Raw genomic sequence first — 18,019 nt, forward strand, 5'->3', positions numbered from 1 at the left:
AAATCTGTTGCAAAAGACCCCTTTAAAGCGTTAAAAAGCAAAGATGTCACTTTGAGGACTAAGGTGTGCCTGACCCAAGCCATGGCATTTCCAATTGCCTCATGTGCATGTGTAAGCTGGACAATGAATAAGGAAGACTGAAGAAGAATTGATGCATTTGAATTATGGTGTTGGCGAAGAATATTGAATGTACTATGGACTTCCAGAAGAACAAACAAATCTGTCTTGAAAGAAGTACAGCCAGAATGCTCCTTAGAAGCAAGGATAGTGAGACTTTGTCTCAAGTACTTTGGACATGTTATTAGGAGGGACCAGTCCCTGGAGAAGGATATCATGCTTGGTGAAGTAGAGAATCAGCGAACAAGAGGAAGGCTCTCGATGAGATGGATGGATTGACATAGTGGCTACAGTGGGCTCAAACATAGTAAAGATTGTGAGGACGCCACAGGACTGGGCAGTGTTTTGTTCTGTTGTACATAGGGTCTCTATGAATTGGAACCGACTGGACAGCACCTAATAACTAACAATATAGCGTTATCATACTGTCATAGAATTAGTTGTTTCATGAATGTTTTCTCACTAGGCCATGAGGTCCTTGAAGGTGGGAACCAAGTTGTGTTCATCTCTGTATCTGCTGTACCCAGCAGAGTGTCTGGCCCTTATTAAGTACTCAAATAGTTACTGTGTAAGTGGCTGATTAGATAAAAATCAGATTCAAGGAAAAGAAGACAGTGCAAATATTCTAAGCATATGGATTAATATATTTTAGTTATTGAGCATCAGATTTGGCTCTGAAAGCTAGGGCAAAAGGGAAACACAGCAAATCATGTTGTAATTATCCAATGACAATGGAAATACATTCTGGGGAGGTAGTATTTATACCCAATTATAGCTAGTTAACCTTTATTTGGAGGATATTTCAGTAATACATATAAATTGATTTTTTCCGGGCAGAAGTATCATATAAAAAAGAATATTTACTTTTATACAAAACGATGACCAGGTTGTTAAAGAGTTAACTAGAATTTCCGAGTACCATTGACAAAAGATCACTGAATTTATAAGAAGTGTGACAATATTACTGTGAAAATGCTTTTTGTTTTGTTGTTGGCAAATTAATATGTCACCAAAGGAAACACCATTCTAATAATCTATCGACATCATTCACAATGAGATTATTTTTCATCATATGTCAAGTGCCCTCTCTTTCCACATACTGTTTTGATACTGTGTGTAAATGCATCTTAGAACCAGGCATACTTAGATTCAATTCCTAGCTCTGCCACTTATTACATGGTTCTGAAAAATTGTAGAATCTCTCTGAGCTCCATTTCCTATCTGTAAAAATTCTGTAAATAGTATATGAGGCAGTATATGTCAATCACCAAGGTCCTCGGGTGGCACAAATGATTTGCTCTTAACTACTAACCTAAAGGTTAGTGGTATAAACCCACCCAGTGGTGCCAAAGAAGAAAGGGATGGCGATCTGCTTCCATAAAGATTACAGCCAAGAAAACCCTATGGAGCAGTTCTGCTCTGTAACACATAGGGTAGCCATGATTGATCTTGAATCTATGGCAATGGGTTTGTTTTTTTTTTTTTAAAATTTTTATGTCAAGTACCTAGTATAGTTCCTCTCATATAGTAGCCAATCAATGATGGCTATTATTAAGGGCAATCCAATCTTACTCTGGTTGCCTTTAATTAGGGCACTTGAAACCGTTCCATACTTTTTAAAGGCAATACATAAGGAGTGAACGCCTTTCAGTTTGTTCCCCTAAGGCATATTACCTTTGACTGTTGCCCTGCTGATTATTGCCAAAACTATCGCTATCTTAGCACTCACCCCAAGGGTGTCACCATATGTTGCAACAGGAGAGCTGGAATTTTTTCCTATCTGAAGCCCTCTTGTTTTGTGTGGTGCCATCTTGCCTTGGCATCTATTATACAAGTCCTGCTGAATCAGACACTAGATTTTTTTTAAATTTGTGCTTTTCTATTTTATCTCTAAGCCTGCTTTCTGGTCTTTAATTTTATCACCTACCTCCACTCACCTTGTTCCAGCTAATCCTATAAAATTGACTAGGACAATCTTTTTCAAACTCTGAATTCAGGGTTTCAAGAATTTAAGATATAAGAAATGCTAACTTGGTCAGATTATTGGTCTGTCAATATCAATATTTGTTTTTTTACCCCTAGGAACATTTTATGGAAAGTCTCAAAAGATTATGAAGATACTCTAGTCACCCATAGCAACTTCCTAACAATCTATTATCTATATATCTAGAATTTTCCTTGTTTCCTTGGCCATGGTTTCTTGAGAGAAATAATGAAATACTGACTAATGAAATATAAATACAGCTTCTTTCCACACCTGATGTCTTAGGGATTTAGTCTGCCTCTATCTTGTCGCTCCACCATTTCAGCTTGGCTTAGATGATGGCTGCAGCAGGAAAAGAAAGAATATGAGGACTCATACTCTTTCTTAAATGCTTTAACCCAGAAGTATACATGGAACTTTTTCTCATGATGATTAGCCAAAACCAGTCACATGCCCCCACCTTATTGCAACTAATCTTTCTGTGTGCCCAGGAAGGAGAGGAGAACTACATATGGGTGGACACTAGAAGTCTGTGCCATAGAGAGTATAGACTAAATGTTAGAAGTTCACCAAAGATAGAAAGTGATGGAGGCTTAGAAGGCCAGAGAAAGTGTCTGAGAAACAGCTTGAGTAGTTTCTCAGAGCCACTCACTGCCAACATCTCCTGAATCCTTAGCCACCTGCTCTGCTTCAGTCTCAGCTGCAGGCAACCAATTCCACTTGGGCCCAAGTGATTCCACCACCTGATGCTGACCAGTCACTGGGAGGGCTAAGCTGTGTAGCTTCTCCTGCCTCATCTGGACTTGAATGAAACGCTGTAGCATGAGGTGTGGAATCTGTCTCCCTAAGTAGATGCCAAAAGGCTGAATGAGGCAAACTGGAGGAGTGGGAAACTAAATGCTAATGGGTTAAACTTAATGGAAAGCAGGAGTCAGGAGGGAACTGGGAAGATAACATTCCCTTTTCTTCCTTTCTCCCTTGAGGCATTGCACTGCCAAATCTGTTACAAAAGACCTCTTTAAAGTGTTAAAAAGCAAAGATGTCACTTTAAGGACTAAGGTGTACCTAACCCAAGCCATGGTATTCTCAGTCTCGTCATGTGTATGCGAAAGCTGGGCAATGAGTAAGGGACACAGAAGGAACTGAAGCCTTTGAATTGTGGTGTTGGTGAAGAGTATTGAATATGCCATGCACTGCCAAAAGAGCAAACAAATCTGTCTTGGAAGAAGTACAACCAGAATGCTCCTTAGAAGCAAGGATGGCGACACTATGTCTCACATACTTTGGACATGTTATCAGGCAGGATCAGTCCCTGGAGAAGGACATCATGCTTGGCAAAGTAGAGGGTCAGTGAAAAAGAGGAAGACCCTCAGCAAGATGGATTAACACAGTAACTGCAACAAGAGTTCAAGCATAACAATGATTATGATGATGGCACAGGACTGGGTAGTGTTTCGTTCTGTTGTACATATGGTGGCTAAGAGTCGGAACTGACTTGACGGCACCTAACAACAATAACAATGCTTGAGGCACAATTTCTGTGTAAGATGTCAGGGAATCTGTCTCTTCATGGCTTGATGTAAAGCAGTGGCCAACATGTTTCACCTTGTAAGAATCCGCATCCTTTCCTCTTTCATTTTCTTCCTTTCCTGTTTCACTTTCTTTTCCTCTCACTCGTGCTGGCCTAGGATTGTATTCCCAAATAAAACATCAACACTTAATCCTTGCTCTCTGGGTGACTCAGACTAAGAGAAGGCTTTATGCAAAATGAATTAATATAAGTTTATTTGAGGTTAAAAATGGATTATATGAAAGATTTACTGAAGAGATACTGAAGAATAAAAGTTTAGTTGATTATAAATCAACAGATAACTGTGTACGTATAGAATGGGTTGCTTTTTGTACTTACCAATTTTTCACTGTCAAATTAGGGGAGGATGGAGAGCTTTCGGGACTTTGAGATCATAGTAAAAATTTATAACTCTCAAATTCTACAGAGCTAGAACTATATTGTTGTGAAGGTAAATCTAGTCCTTACACAAGATTTGAAAGTGGCACAGACCAGTGTAACTATCAAAACAATAGAATTTGTAATGCAGAATATTTAATATTCAGACGTAAAGCAAATACAGACATACCTTGGAGATATTGCAGGTTTGATTCCAGACTACTGCAATAAAGTGAGTATCACAATAAAGCAAGTCACACAAATTTTTTTGTTTCCCAGTACATATAAAAGTTGTGTTTATAGTATACTGTAGTCTATTAAGTGTACAAAAGCATTATGTCTACAAAAACAATGTACATACCTTAATTAAAAAATACTCTATTGCTAAAAAATGCTAACTATCCTCTGAGCCTTCAGTGAATCGTATTCTTTTTGCTGGTGTAGGGTCTTGCCTCGACAGCTCGATGGCTGCTGACTGATCAGGGTGGTGGTTGCTGAAGTCTGGGGTAGCTGTGGTAATTTCTTAAAATAAGATGACAGTGAAGTTTGCCACATCGATTGACTCTTCATTTAACAAAAGATTTCTCTGTAACATGTAATACTGTTTGATAGTATTTTATCCACAGTAGAAGAACTTCTTTTAAAATGGAAGTCAATCCTCTCAACCCCTGCCACTACTTTTTCAACTAAGCTTAGTAATATTCTAAATCCTTTGTTGTCATTTCAACAATGTTCATAGCATCTTCACTAGGAGCAGTTTCCATCTCAAGAAACCACTTTCTTTGCTCATCCATAAGCAGCAACTCCTCATCTGTTAAAGTTTTATCATGAGATTGCAGCAATTCAGTCACATTCGGGCCCACTTCTAATTCTAGTTCTCTTGGTATTTCCAACACATCTGCAGTTACTTCCTCTACTAAAGTCTTGAACTCCTCAAAGTCATCCATGAGGGTTGAAATCAACTTCTTCCAAACTTCTGTTAATGTTGATATTTTGATCTCCTCCCATGAAACATTAATGTTCTTAATGACGTCTAGAATGGTAAATCTTTACCAGAAAGTTTTCAATTTACTTTGCCCAGATCCATCAGAGGAATCACTGTCAATGGCAGTTATAACCTTACAAAATGTATTTCTTAAATAATAAGACTTAAAAGTTGAAATTATGCCTTGATCCATGGGCTGCAGAATGGACAATGTGTTAGCAGGCATGAAAACAACATTAATCTGCCTGTACATCTCCATCAGAGCTCTTGGGTGACCATGAACATTGTCAATGAGCAGTAATATTTTGAAAGGAATCTCTGTTTTTCTAAGCAGGAGGTCTCAAACGTGGACTTAAAATATTCAGTAAACCATGTTGTAAACAGATGAGCTGTCATCCAGGCTTTGTTGTTCCATTTATAGATCACAGATAGAGTAGATTTAGCATAATTTGTAAGGCCTCTAGGATTTTCGGAATGGTAAATGAGCATTGGCTTCAAATTAAAGTCACTAGCTGCATTAGCCCCTAGCAAGAGAGCCAGCCTGTCCTTTGAAACTTTGAAACCAGACGTTGACTTCTCCTTTCTAGCTATGAAAGTCCTAGATGGCGTCTTCTTCCAATATAAGGCTGTTTCGTCTACACTGAAAGTCTGTTGTTTAGTGTAGCAATTATATAAGCTAGATCTTCCAGATAACTTGGTGCAGCTTCTCCATCAGCACTGGCTGCTTCATCTTGTACTTTAATGTTATGGAGACAGCTTCTTTCCTTGAACCTCATGAACCAACCTCTGCTAGCTTCAAGCTTTTCTTCTGCAGCTTCCTCACCTCTCTTAGCCTTCATAGAACTGAGAAGAGTTAGAGCCGTGTGCTGGATTAGGCTTTGGTTTAAGGGAATATTGTGGCTGGTCTGATCTTCTATCCAGACCACTAAAACTTTCTCCATATCAGCGATAAGGCTGTTTCATTTTCTTATCATTTGTGTGTTCACTGGAGTAGCACTTTTAATTTCCTTCAAGAACTTTTCCTTTGCATTCACAACTGGCTAACTGTTTGATGCAAGGGACCTAACTTTCGGCCTGTCTTGGCTTTTGACATGCCTTCTTCACTAAGCTTAATCATTTCTAGCTTTTGATTTAAAGTGAGAGACGTGCAACTCTTTCTTTCACTTGAACATTCAGAGGCCATTGTAGGGTTATTAATTGGAATAATTTCAATATTGTCATGTCTCAGGCAATAGGGAGGCCTGAGGAGAGGGAGAGAGATAGGGAAACGCCAGTCGGCAGAGCAGTAAGAACACACACACCATTTATCTAATAAGTTCACTGTCTTACATGGGTGAGGTTCATGGCACCCCAAAACAATTACAATAGTAACATCAAAGATCACTGATCGCAGATCACATAACAGATATAAGAATAATGAAAAAGTTTGTAATATTGAGAGAATTACCAAAGCGTAACACAGAGACACAAAGTGAGTTCATGCTGTTGGAACATTGGCGCCAACAGACTTTCTTGATGCAGGGTTGCCACAAACCTTCAATTTATAAAAAATGCAATTAATTATCGCAAAGTGCAATAAAGCAAAGTGCAATAAAATGAGATATGCCTTTAATTTATAATACTAATAGGTACAAGTAGATGAGTGGAGTAAAGGCAAATCAGTCTGCCAATCCCAAAACTGCTGAATTGTTTAAGAATAAACCTAAGTTCTTGTTAAGATTCTTGCTGAGTTATACATAAGTTTGATAAACAAGTAGACTATTCTGTGAGGTTCTGTGAGGAATGGGATATGTGCCTTAAAAAAAATAACTTATTGGAAACATGTCAAGCAGATTCAGAATAAGAAAAGAATATCATACTATGGGTATTTACCACATAAAACCTTAAATCAAGGAGTTAGACACCACGTCTCTGTGCCTGAATCCCTCCCAACATCCTCACCAGGGGTCCTCCAGCTTTTGCTTGCAGAGTTCTCGTCATGAGGAGTTTGTTTCCTCACTAGAAAGATGATTTCTAATGTCATTTTGTATATGTATGTTTATATGTGTTTTGAAGGGAGAATCTGTCTCCCTATAACTTTGACTGATTCTGGTTCCTTAAGGCAGACAAAAATGATCTACTTCCTCTTTTTCCTCTTCCACATGACAGTCCTTAAAATACTTTAAGACAATTTTCATGTTTTCCCTGGATCTCCTGTGCTCCAGGCTAAATGTCTACCACTTCATCAATCAACCTGCATACAATTCTGTGTTTTTAATTTGGCATGGTCCATGTTGAGTTTCTAAGTAAAGGGAGAGGGTGTTAGTCACTTTCTCTTGTTGAAGCATTTACTTATGCTCTTCAAATATGTGATACCCAGACCTGAACCCAGTATTTGAAAGTATTGTCAGATCAGTGTAGAGTGGATAGGGTTGCCCCCTCTCTCATTACATATTCCATACTTTCATTAATGTAATCTAACCTTGCATCATTAATTTTTTTGATGGCCATTATTAATTGTTATTAAACATATACCAAAAACCAAACCCAGTGCCACTGAGTTGATTCCAACTGATAGTGACCTTATAGGACAGAGTAGAACTGCCTCATAGGGTTTGCAAGGCTGAAAATCTTTTACGGAAGCAGACTGCCACATCTTTCTCCCCAGAATGGCTGGTAGGTTTGAACCACAAACCTTTTTGGTTAGCAGCTGAGCACTGTAACTACTGCACCACCATAGTCAGCTAAATTATTAGCTTTTTTCCTTCTGTTGCTTCTAAGCCTGGTATCTCCTGTCTTATTCTTATGCACTGATTTCTTTGAACCCAAATTAAGTGTTTGACATTAATTGTTATTAAACTTCATCTTATTTGATTCAGGCCATCATCAATGACTGTGAAGATTTTTTTTTTTTAATTCAGAATCTGCCACCTAATATATTTACTATCTCTTTACATTTTGATCACATACTCTCAATGATAAACAAATTGACAAGACAGAACCAAGGATGGCACCCTGTGGCATATCAGTTGATAGGCCAGGTTGACCTCAAACCTGACATTCAATCAATATTCATTGGGCACCTTCATCAAACAGTTAAAATAGCGTGTGGTTGTACCGAGTTACCATTCCTTCACCTTGTGTGCTTGGTACGACCACATGCTATATTCCGTGTGAAGGAATGAGAGACTTTATCAGAAGACTTGTTGAAGTACATGCCTACTTGGTCTACCACTTTTTCTCTACTACTAAGTTAGTAATGTTTGAGAAAGGGAAAAGCAGCCTCTGACTGTCTTGGAGAGAGCTCTTGGCACTATCAGTGAGTCCTTGATATTGCTACCAGCTGGCCTAACACTCATGATTAAACTGTGATGTTCTCCTGTTGAACATACACATTTTCACAAAACATCAACATCAGACAAGGCCACTTTGTCACCATGATAGATAAAGACAATGACTCTGGAATCATGTCTGAACACAGATAAAACATGAATATTGTCCAAGCCACAAATACCAAGCATCCTCCTCTCCTGGCTAATGGAAGTGACAGTTGCTTCTTTGGCAATTACAGCTTTATCCTCTCTCTACCCTACCTGTAGATAAGATTTATTGAGATACCTAATCATAGAATTACCTCTGCTTTCTGACAGTACTCAATCTAGGACAAACTCCCACTTCCCTATGTCTTCCCCCAAATCACTCAAACAATGACCAAATCCTATAATAGGTTCTTTCCAACACATTCTTACTGACATGCCCCACAGCTTCCCATAGAGAGTATTATCCCTCACTGCAACAATAAACTCAACTTATTCAACTACAGGTATATTCTTGGTGGTTGTCACCTGGAGGGCATTGACACCCTGTTAGATAAGAAGGAAACATTGTTCTTCTGAAAGCACACATGTACTTAACAGATTTATTATTTTCACTTTTGCTCTGGGGTCAGCCATGAGTCCAGAGTCACAGAACCCTATTACTGCTCCTCCTGGTAAGATCCGAATGGCCCACTGGCTTTCCTGTCAGGAGGAGTTGGACTTCTCTCACCTCTTCATGGCCACAGCTCTGTTCATGCGGGTTGAAGCACTAATGGTGGAAACTGGGGCAGAGTCTATACTATTCTGACCCCGTGTCCCTCAGCACAAGTCTTCTGCTTGTGCTGCTGCCACCAAATCCAACTATGCTTGAAGTGGCATAAGGAAACTACTTTGCTTGTGGTGACTGTGGTATCTGGCTCTGGGAGAGCAATTCTTCTCTTGAGTCATGGGAAGCCTGGCTCGTGGGCTGAGGCCAGGGGTGGGACGGAGATAAAAGCTTTTCTCCCCTCTGCAGTACCCAGCTAGAACCAGACTCACTGAACCAGACCCAGCATTACAAATATTGTGTTTATATGTAGCTTTATATATTCATTTAGTTTCAGAGAATGTCAGTGTTTTCTTGGCACAGGATTATATTTGTGCTTGTATCCTGTGATTTTTTCTTTGTTACTAGTTTACTTACTAACTATTGCTTCTTACGTTATAACTGTCTTTCTTTTTCCATTTAATTCAATAAAATGTATTCAGCATCTACTCTAGAGCTGGCCATTGTGGAGAATACAAAGATGATTCAAATATAGCTTCTGATCTTAAGAAGTATATAATCTAGAAAGGAGTATCAGACATATACATAAATAACTGGGCTTCATTCTTTTAGTCAACAAATATTTATTAATCACCCACTCTAAGTCAGGCATTGTAGCATAAGTTACATGTTGATAAATTCTACATGGGAAGAGGATGAAGTTCAAAGGATAATAGTCTGTTTATTGAACATTTCTATGTGCTAGGCACTGAACCAATAACTTTTACCTAAATCATCTCTCTTAATTTTCAGAACAATCCTTTGAGACTGATATTGTTATCATTCCCGTTTTACAGATGAGATAGTCATGGTTTTGGAACAACTTGCTAAGGCTCCAAAGCTAGTAAGTGCTGGAGTCAGGATTCTAACCCAGACAGTCTGACTTTGGAGCCCATGCCCTTAACAGATATTTATAGTTTATGTTTGGTTATTCTTTTCGCCTACAGTTTCTTGGGATGTTGCTGACCTCTGAGAACTTCTGAGGAAGTTCTGGGGGAAGTTTAGAAAAACTACAATCAGATCAGGCATTTTAAATGGCGTTTGGATTTTTTTTGCCTGCAGTTGCTTCATATAGGAGCATAGAGACTGCAGCTATGACTGTACTCTCGTTGTTCTATGTATTCTGTACAGTCTTGGGAGGTTATTTTTAATGCAACATGCCAGAGTGGCAAGTTGAAAGATCCATAGTAACCAGCTAACAGTAACAGCAGGGCCTGCCAAGTAAAAGTTCTGTAAATCAGTCATAAACGCAGTTATAAAATCAGGGCCAGCGTCGTGTGCATGAGGGAGTGTCCTTGGAGGAGGTACAATTCACGCACAGTTTTATGGGATCTCCTTGAAATTCCATGAGAGTAAAGAGCTCTTGTAGCAAATCAGTTTTGTTTTTTTCTCTTTTTTTAAAGGGGAAAAGTGTTAAGGAAGAGGCTTCCTGTAATTTTATTCTAATAGAGAACTTTCTCCCATGTGATCAGGTAACTTGAAGAAGCTAAGGAAAAGACATTGACAGAAATGGGTGCTTCAGATATCAAGTGCCCTTGTTTCTCATATTTTTAATATTTTTGGAATCTTTCCTTTCCACTACCACAGTCCACTTCCAGGCCTTAATAACTTGGTGCACTGTAAAGACTCATAACTTTTATCTATTCTCCCTTCAAGCAACTGAATTCGTAACAGTAAAGATCACCTCAGGCAGAATTTTTAATCCTTTAAGTGAGAATTTTACAAGGATCTCCCAAGTGCTACCAAATCCAATAAAAGCTCACAATTTGAAACAGTAGGGATTTTCTCGTGAGGTAAACTTATAGCAAACTCTTGGTTGGAGCAAGATGCTTTACTTGGTATTTAAGAATTGTGAGGCTTTGGGTTAAGGCCTTTCTTATCAGGCAATGAGTACATCACCAATGGATACTAACAAATAATGTATTACCTTTGAAAAGTCACCACAGGCAAAGTAGTTTCCTTATGCCACTTCAAGCTTCATTGGATTTGGTGGCAGCAGCAGTTCAAGCAGAAGACTTGTGCTGAGGGACATGGGGCCAGAATAGTACAGACTCTGCCCCAGCTTCCACCATTAGTGCTTGAACCAGCATGAACAGAGCTGTGGCCATGCAGAGGCGGGAGAAGGCCATCACTATCCTTTTGGTGGAATCCCTGGATAGTTCAAAAGGTTAACTCTCTTAGCTGCTAACTGAAAGGTTGGAGGTTGAAGATCACCCAGAGGCACCCTGCAATAAAGGCCTGGTGATCTACTTCCGGAAAATCAGTCACTGAAAACTCTGTGGAGCACATTTCTACTCTGACACACTTGGTGTCGCCATGAGTTGGAGTTGACTCGACAGCAACTGGTTGGGTGGTTGAGCCTCTTGGCAGAGGGAGATGCTGGGTGGAGGTAGGAGAAGATTGACGAAACCTGAAAGGGAAACTTTTGGGGCCACCTGAAGAGCAATTTGAAACTAAGAGAAAACCCCTCTACCTCTATAACATACGTTATTGGGAAAGTATGATTTAGCTTATGACTTTACAGAAACATTGGGATTGGTAGAGTGACGTGTGCCTGTGTAACCAGAAAAGATAGAGATAAATAGAACACTTTTTCCAAGATGTTTTTTCAGGACACCTACCTTTGGTTGGGGATTCCCCACTTCAGGTTTTCCCCTACACTGAGATTCTTGTTGAACAGAAGGGAGTTATAAGGCTGAGTTTTCTGTTTACTGTGGAAGTTTTTTAAGGGGCTTTAATACTTTGGATACTTTTAAAGAGAGTATACATCAAAGGGGCAAACCAGTTTCAGAATTTAAGCTTTCCAACGTCACGTATCGGTTCATGAGATATTAAAGGAGGAAAGTCTACTGAAGTTTTATCTCCTCTTACTCTGGCTACACTTGTGAGATTTAAAGGCTGAAGGGATGGGTGAAGTCCTAGGCTTTGAAAAGGAAAGTCATCTACATCCCGTTTGCTATTGTGGATGCTACACTCTAAGACACAGATTTGAGTAAGAAAAGTTAGCATGGCTAGAGCAGCGTGGTAATAAAACAAATATCAGTGAGTATCATTATATGACCACGTTATACCTTTCTTAACTACAGATCACATATCTGGCGGTCTAATTTATTGGACAGCAGATAAGAAGCAGGAATTATTAAAAATAACTCCTTGAGAAGCTAAACTTTTTGGTACAAACTCTATACATACTAAGGGCCACAGACAATTCTCAGAAAGTGTCTCCATAGTAAACTCTTCCAGTAAGTTTAGTAACCCAGATTTCTAGCACACAATAAATTTAACAGCAAATTAAAAGGGAAGGAAAAATTAATTAGTGGTAGGTACTTTTAAGTGAAAAAGGAAAGTGTAACGCTATAAAAATTCAGTAAAAGGACTAACATGGTATAAGGGTCTGAGGACATTTTAGATACAAAAAAAAGTCCACCAAATCTCAAATGTACTCTCTGAGGATACCATTCAGTTACTATAGAATCATAATTGATGTTTACATGGATTATTTGGATTCATCAAAGAATGTTAAAATCTGTTCCAGTACTCTGATTAAGATGTTAAGAAAGTATACACGAAATTGTAGAAAGATTTCAGTCTAAAATGCTTGTGATTTTAACATTTTGGCCACTTAAAGATATCTGTTATCTAGGGGAGTCAATGTAGAAATCTGATATTTCATGCAGGTGCCATTTCCTTCAGAGAGAAGTTCATTATCAATTTTTTCCCAACCATATTTCAACATCAATTATTAATCCTGTAGGTTAACAGACGATCAACATGGCAACAAAGTGCTTTGAAAACAGCTTCTTGTGATTTGAAGATTAAATAAATCATTAAATTAAATTACTCCGTAATCAAATGTTTATGACTTTAAAGTTAGTCAGCCAGCGGCACTCTGTAAAGAACACCAGCCAAATTATGTCATAAAATAAACTCTATCTTATCACCTTAAAAACTACTTGCGCGTCTTACTGTGGGGATGCTGGTTGTTCAAGTTGGCAGAGAACAATCCCATGTGTAAAGAAGCAGCTGTAAGTAGTGTATCAGCTGCCTTCCAGGAAGCAGAGGGCCAATGGCACAGTCCACCAGTTTGTTTTTTAAAGTTGCCATTCGATGGACTCCAACTCATGATGACCTCATGTGTGTCAGAGTAGAACTGCGCTCCACAGAGTTTTCAATAGCTGATTTTTTAGAAGCAGTTCATGGCCTTTCTTCTGAGGCACTTCTGGGTGTACTTGAACAACCAAACTTTCAATGAGCAGCTCAGCACATTAACCATTTGTGTCACCCAAGGACTGCACAGTCCACCAAACCAAAAAACCAAACCTGTTGCTGTCGAGTCAATTCCAACTCATGGCGAATCCATTTATATTTTTTTAAATTCCTTCTTAATATTTGAATATGCAGTGCTTTTGCCCACTTTAAGGGCGCTTGACAATTTTTACCTCATCAAAAAGTGGGAAAAAAACAAAGCTATCTTTAGGGTAAACATAAGTTGAGTTTAGAAGTTCTGAAAATTTAACACTATTTAATGCTCAGTTTGCCAGTGTGTTGAAAATCATAAAGCACAGTTTATAATATATGGCTATCATCTTTATTTCATGGCGAACAATAGCATTTCCACTTCCCGTTCTAAATTGAGCCAGACAACTGAAGAATAAATCATATTTGAAAAGTACATTTCCGCTTGTTAATCTGAAGATTTATCAATTTTTTATCTCATAATTTAATGTGGTTTTCTTCTATCCCTTCCTTCCTTATCAGAAATACAGATGGATTTCTTTAAAAAAAAAAAAAAAAAACCTGTTTCTAATGTATTAGCAAACTCTGAAACTTAAAAAAAAAACTAGCTATAAAAAGAAGCATATATAACAAGTTATCAAGTGATAACTTGAATAGGAAACAAACCTTGTTGTTTGACTCAAGGGCATTGTAGCTGCCATTCCATGAGAGGTTGTGAGGGAAACAAAATCGGTCCAATCCACAGAGTTTGGGTTTTAAAAAGTCATAAACTTTTAGGGTTAGAAAGAATCTCCATGTGCGATGTGGGCCAGCAGCATCCGCATCATCTGGGAGCCTGATAGAAGTACAAATTCATGGACCTCACCATCCAAGGACAGAAATTCTGGGGGTGGAACATAAGAATCTCTGGTATAAAGTCCTCCCAGGTGATTCTGATGCGTTCTAAAGTCTGAGATCCATCTGTTGATTGGCTGTCCTCTCTGACCTTATTGCTGAGTGTCACTCACTCTGCATTGAAGACACAGGACATTTGTTACCTTTTAAGGCAACCCATGCCGTATTTGGACAACTGACTTTTCTGAGATCAATCTTCTGAATAATTCGCTGGTATCTGTGCCTCTGAATCGCTCTTCTGTGTCCTAAGTCAACTCATTATGAGCCACACAAACAAGTTCAGTCCCTTTTCATTTGTTGTGATGTGAGAGAGCCCTTCGTATCAGACAAGTTCTGTGTTTGAATCCCAGCTCAATCGTTAATGGATGTGTGACTTTGAGCAAGTTATCTGACCTCTCTGAGTTTCAGCTTTCTCATTTGTGAAGGGAGGATAATATTAGTATCTCCCTTACAGAGTTGTGGTGAGGATTGGTTGAGATAACGCATGCACTTAGTTCACAGTGAGTACCCAATAAATGGTAGCAGCATAAGATTATCATTCTAGGTGATGACATTAAAAAATAAAGATAACTATCACATTCCCTCTCAATCTGTTTCTTTCCAAGCTAGATGTACCCAGTTCTCTCCATCATCCATATTATGGTGAGTGTTTGGACCCTCTCACCATTCTGATTGTTTTTCTCTAGGTAACTTCAGTCTTTATATCAATGTCTTTACCAAAGTGTAACTCCTGGGACAGAGTTCCATATTCTAGATTAGGTCTGATCTCTGCAAAGTTGCCTGTGACTATAGCCTCTTTATCTTAAATACTAGTCTTCTGTTAATGTAGTCAAACTTTGCTATTTTAGCAGTCATTTCATCCTGTGGACTCATACTGACCTTGCTTTCAACTAAACCTCTGAAATCTTTTAAAATAAATATTATTTTTTAATTATGAAAATGATACATATTCAATAAGCAAAAGGAGAATAATAAAGCCACCAATACCCACTACACAGAGATAACTATGCTTAAAATTTTGGCACATACCTTTCTTGACTATAAAAAAAAATTGTATTAGGTAGCAATTTTTTTGGAACATAACAAAGAATGTGGACTTTGGAGCCTGAGAGGCCTGCATTCAAAAACTGGCTAGCTGTGTGACATTTGAAAAATTATATAATCGCTTCTAATCCCATTCCTCATATGTAAAATTGAAATAATGACATATACTTTATTAGTTGTTATGAGATTTAAATGAGATGCTGTTGTAAACCACACACACAAAAAAAGTCTCGAGGGAATGGTGCACTATTATGGTCATCCAATTTTACATATATTTTACAAAAGAAATGAAATCAAATTTTCTGATTTATCAGATTTTTTTCGGTTAATAATGTATAGTGAACAGTTTTCTATATCATTTATTTATTTTGAAATTATCATAAACCCACAAGAATTTCCAAATATATTATAGAGAGGTCCTATGTTCCCTTTGCTCAGCTGCCTCCAATGGTAACATCTCACATAACTACAAAATAATATTAACAAAATTGACATTAGTACAATACCATTAACCGGATGATAGAGCTTAATCATATTTTACAGTTTCAAGAATTTATTTTTACAACATCATTTAAAATTTTAAATTACCACATACATAAAAACACAATTTATGCAACTATTCCCTGTTTGGCACATTTTGAGTGCATATCTGTATCTGCGTGTGTGTCTTGCCATTATTAACAATTCTGTGATTAATACTCTGGTAGCCAAATATGTACACCCTTAATTATTTAGTTAAAATGTTCCTGGAAGTGGAATTATTAGGATGAAAGGTCTGCGTAGTTTTAAGATTTCCAGTACATACCACAAAATTGTTCCAGAAGGATTTACCAATTAACACTTTCACCTGAAGTATATGAGAATGCCCATTTCCTCACACCCTTGAGCATTAAGAATTATGATTCTTTTTGCCATTATCAATTTGATAGATTGGGGGATTACTGTTTCAATTTGAATTTCTTTGGTTAATAGTAATGATAAACAGTTATGTTTATTTATTAGTTGTATATATTTCTTCTTTATATAGTTGTCAGTTCAAGTCAGCTCAAGCCTGAGCCTTTAAAACACACACACACACACACACGCACACACACACACAGTTCCATGCCTCTCCCATCCTGTATTTGTACACAGTGTTTTTTTACGGGCCAGAGTGCAGGAACTTACATTTTCCCTATTGTAATCATCTTGTTAAATTCAGCCAAATGTTTCAGCTTCTTGGATCCTGATTCTCTCATCCTGTGTTTGCTGTCCTTTCTGGTTTATTGTTAACTGCAATTTTGATAAATCTGCAAAATATATTTCTATTCCCGTCTTTCAAAAAAAATGTTGGCAGGACAGGGCTCTCTCTGCCCAGAGCTTGTGGCACTCCTTCAGGAACTGCCCCGTCTTCACATCAATCCCTTAACGTGATGGTTTTACAACACTACTTTCCCAGTAGGCAGAACTGTCACCATCACTGTGGATGTTGTTGGAATCTGGAGGGTTCAGCTCTCAGCCTTAGATCACTGCAACTGTGTATTGAGGTCCACTCATGCAACAGGATCACAACGCTTCTATTTCTCTGTTGGCTGTAAATATCTAAGAGGCTGGTGATAGTATCTCACTTATCTTTTTGTATCTCTCCTCATGCCTCCCACAGTTTCTTGTTCATAACATTGACTTAATGAGAGTGTTTAAAATCAATATAAAGTTTCCCGGTCATTTTTCACACAGGGACAAATAATTCACCTGTCAATCATATTATATATATATATATATATATATGTATGTATGTTGTTGCTAGGCACCGTCGAGTCCTTCTGACTTATAGCAACTCTATGCATGATAGAACGAAACGCTGCCCAGTCCTGCACCACCCTCACAATCGTTGTTATGCATGAACCCATTGTTGCAGCCACTGTGTCAATCCATCTTGTTGAGCGTCTTCCTCTTTTTCGCTGACCCTCCACTTTACCAAGCATAATGTCCTTCTCCAGGGACTGATCTTTCCTGATAACATGTCCAAAGTATGTGAGATGAAGTCTCACCAACCTGGTTTCTAAGGAGCGTTCTGACTGTATTTCTTCCAAGACAAATTTGTTTGTTCTTTTGGCAGTCCATGGTACATTCAGTATTCTTCGCCGACACCATAATTGAAAGGCATCAATTCTTCCGTCTTCCTTATTCATTGCCCAGCTTTCGCATGCATATGAGGCGATTGAAAACACCATGGCTTGGGTCAGGCACACCTTAGTCTTCAAGGTGACATCTTTGCTTTTTAACGCTTTAAAGAAGTCTTTTGCAGCAGATTTGTCCAATGCAATGCGTCATTTAATTTCTTGACTGCCTCTTCCATGGGTGTTGATTGTGGATCCAAGTAAAATGAAGTCCTTGATAACTTCAATCTTTTCTCCGTTTATCATGATGTTGTTTATTGGTCAAGTTGTGAGGATTTTTGTTTTCTTTATGTCAAGGTGTAATCCATACTGGAGACTGTAGTCTTTGATCTTCATCAGTAAGTGCTTCAAGTCCTCTTCATTTTCAGCAAGCAAGGTTGTGTCTTCTGCATAAGGCGGGTTGATGGTGAGTCTTCCTCCAATCCTAATGTCCCGTTCTTCTTCATATAGTCCAGTTTCTCAGATTATTTGTTCAGCATACAGATTGAATAGGTATGGTGAAAGGATACAACCCTTATGTACACTTTTCCTGACTTTAAACCACGCAGTAC

This window comes from Trichechus manatus, unplaced genomic scaffold (assembly GCF_000243295.1).
Source record: "Trichechus manatus latirostris isolate Lorelei unplaced genomic scaffold, TriManLat1.0 scaffold00253, whole genome shotgun sequence".
Taxonomy (NCBI): domain Eukaryota; kingdom Metazoa; phylum Chordata; class Mammalia; order Sirenia; family Trichechidae; genus Trichechus; species Trichechus manatus.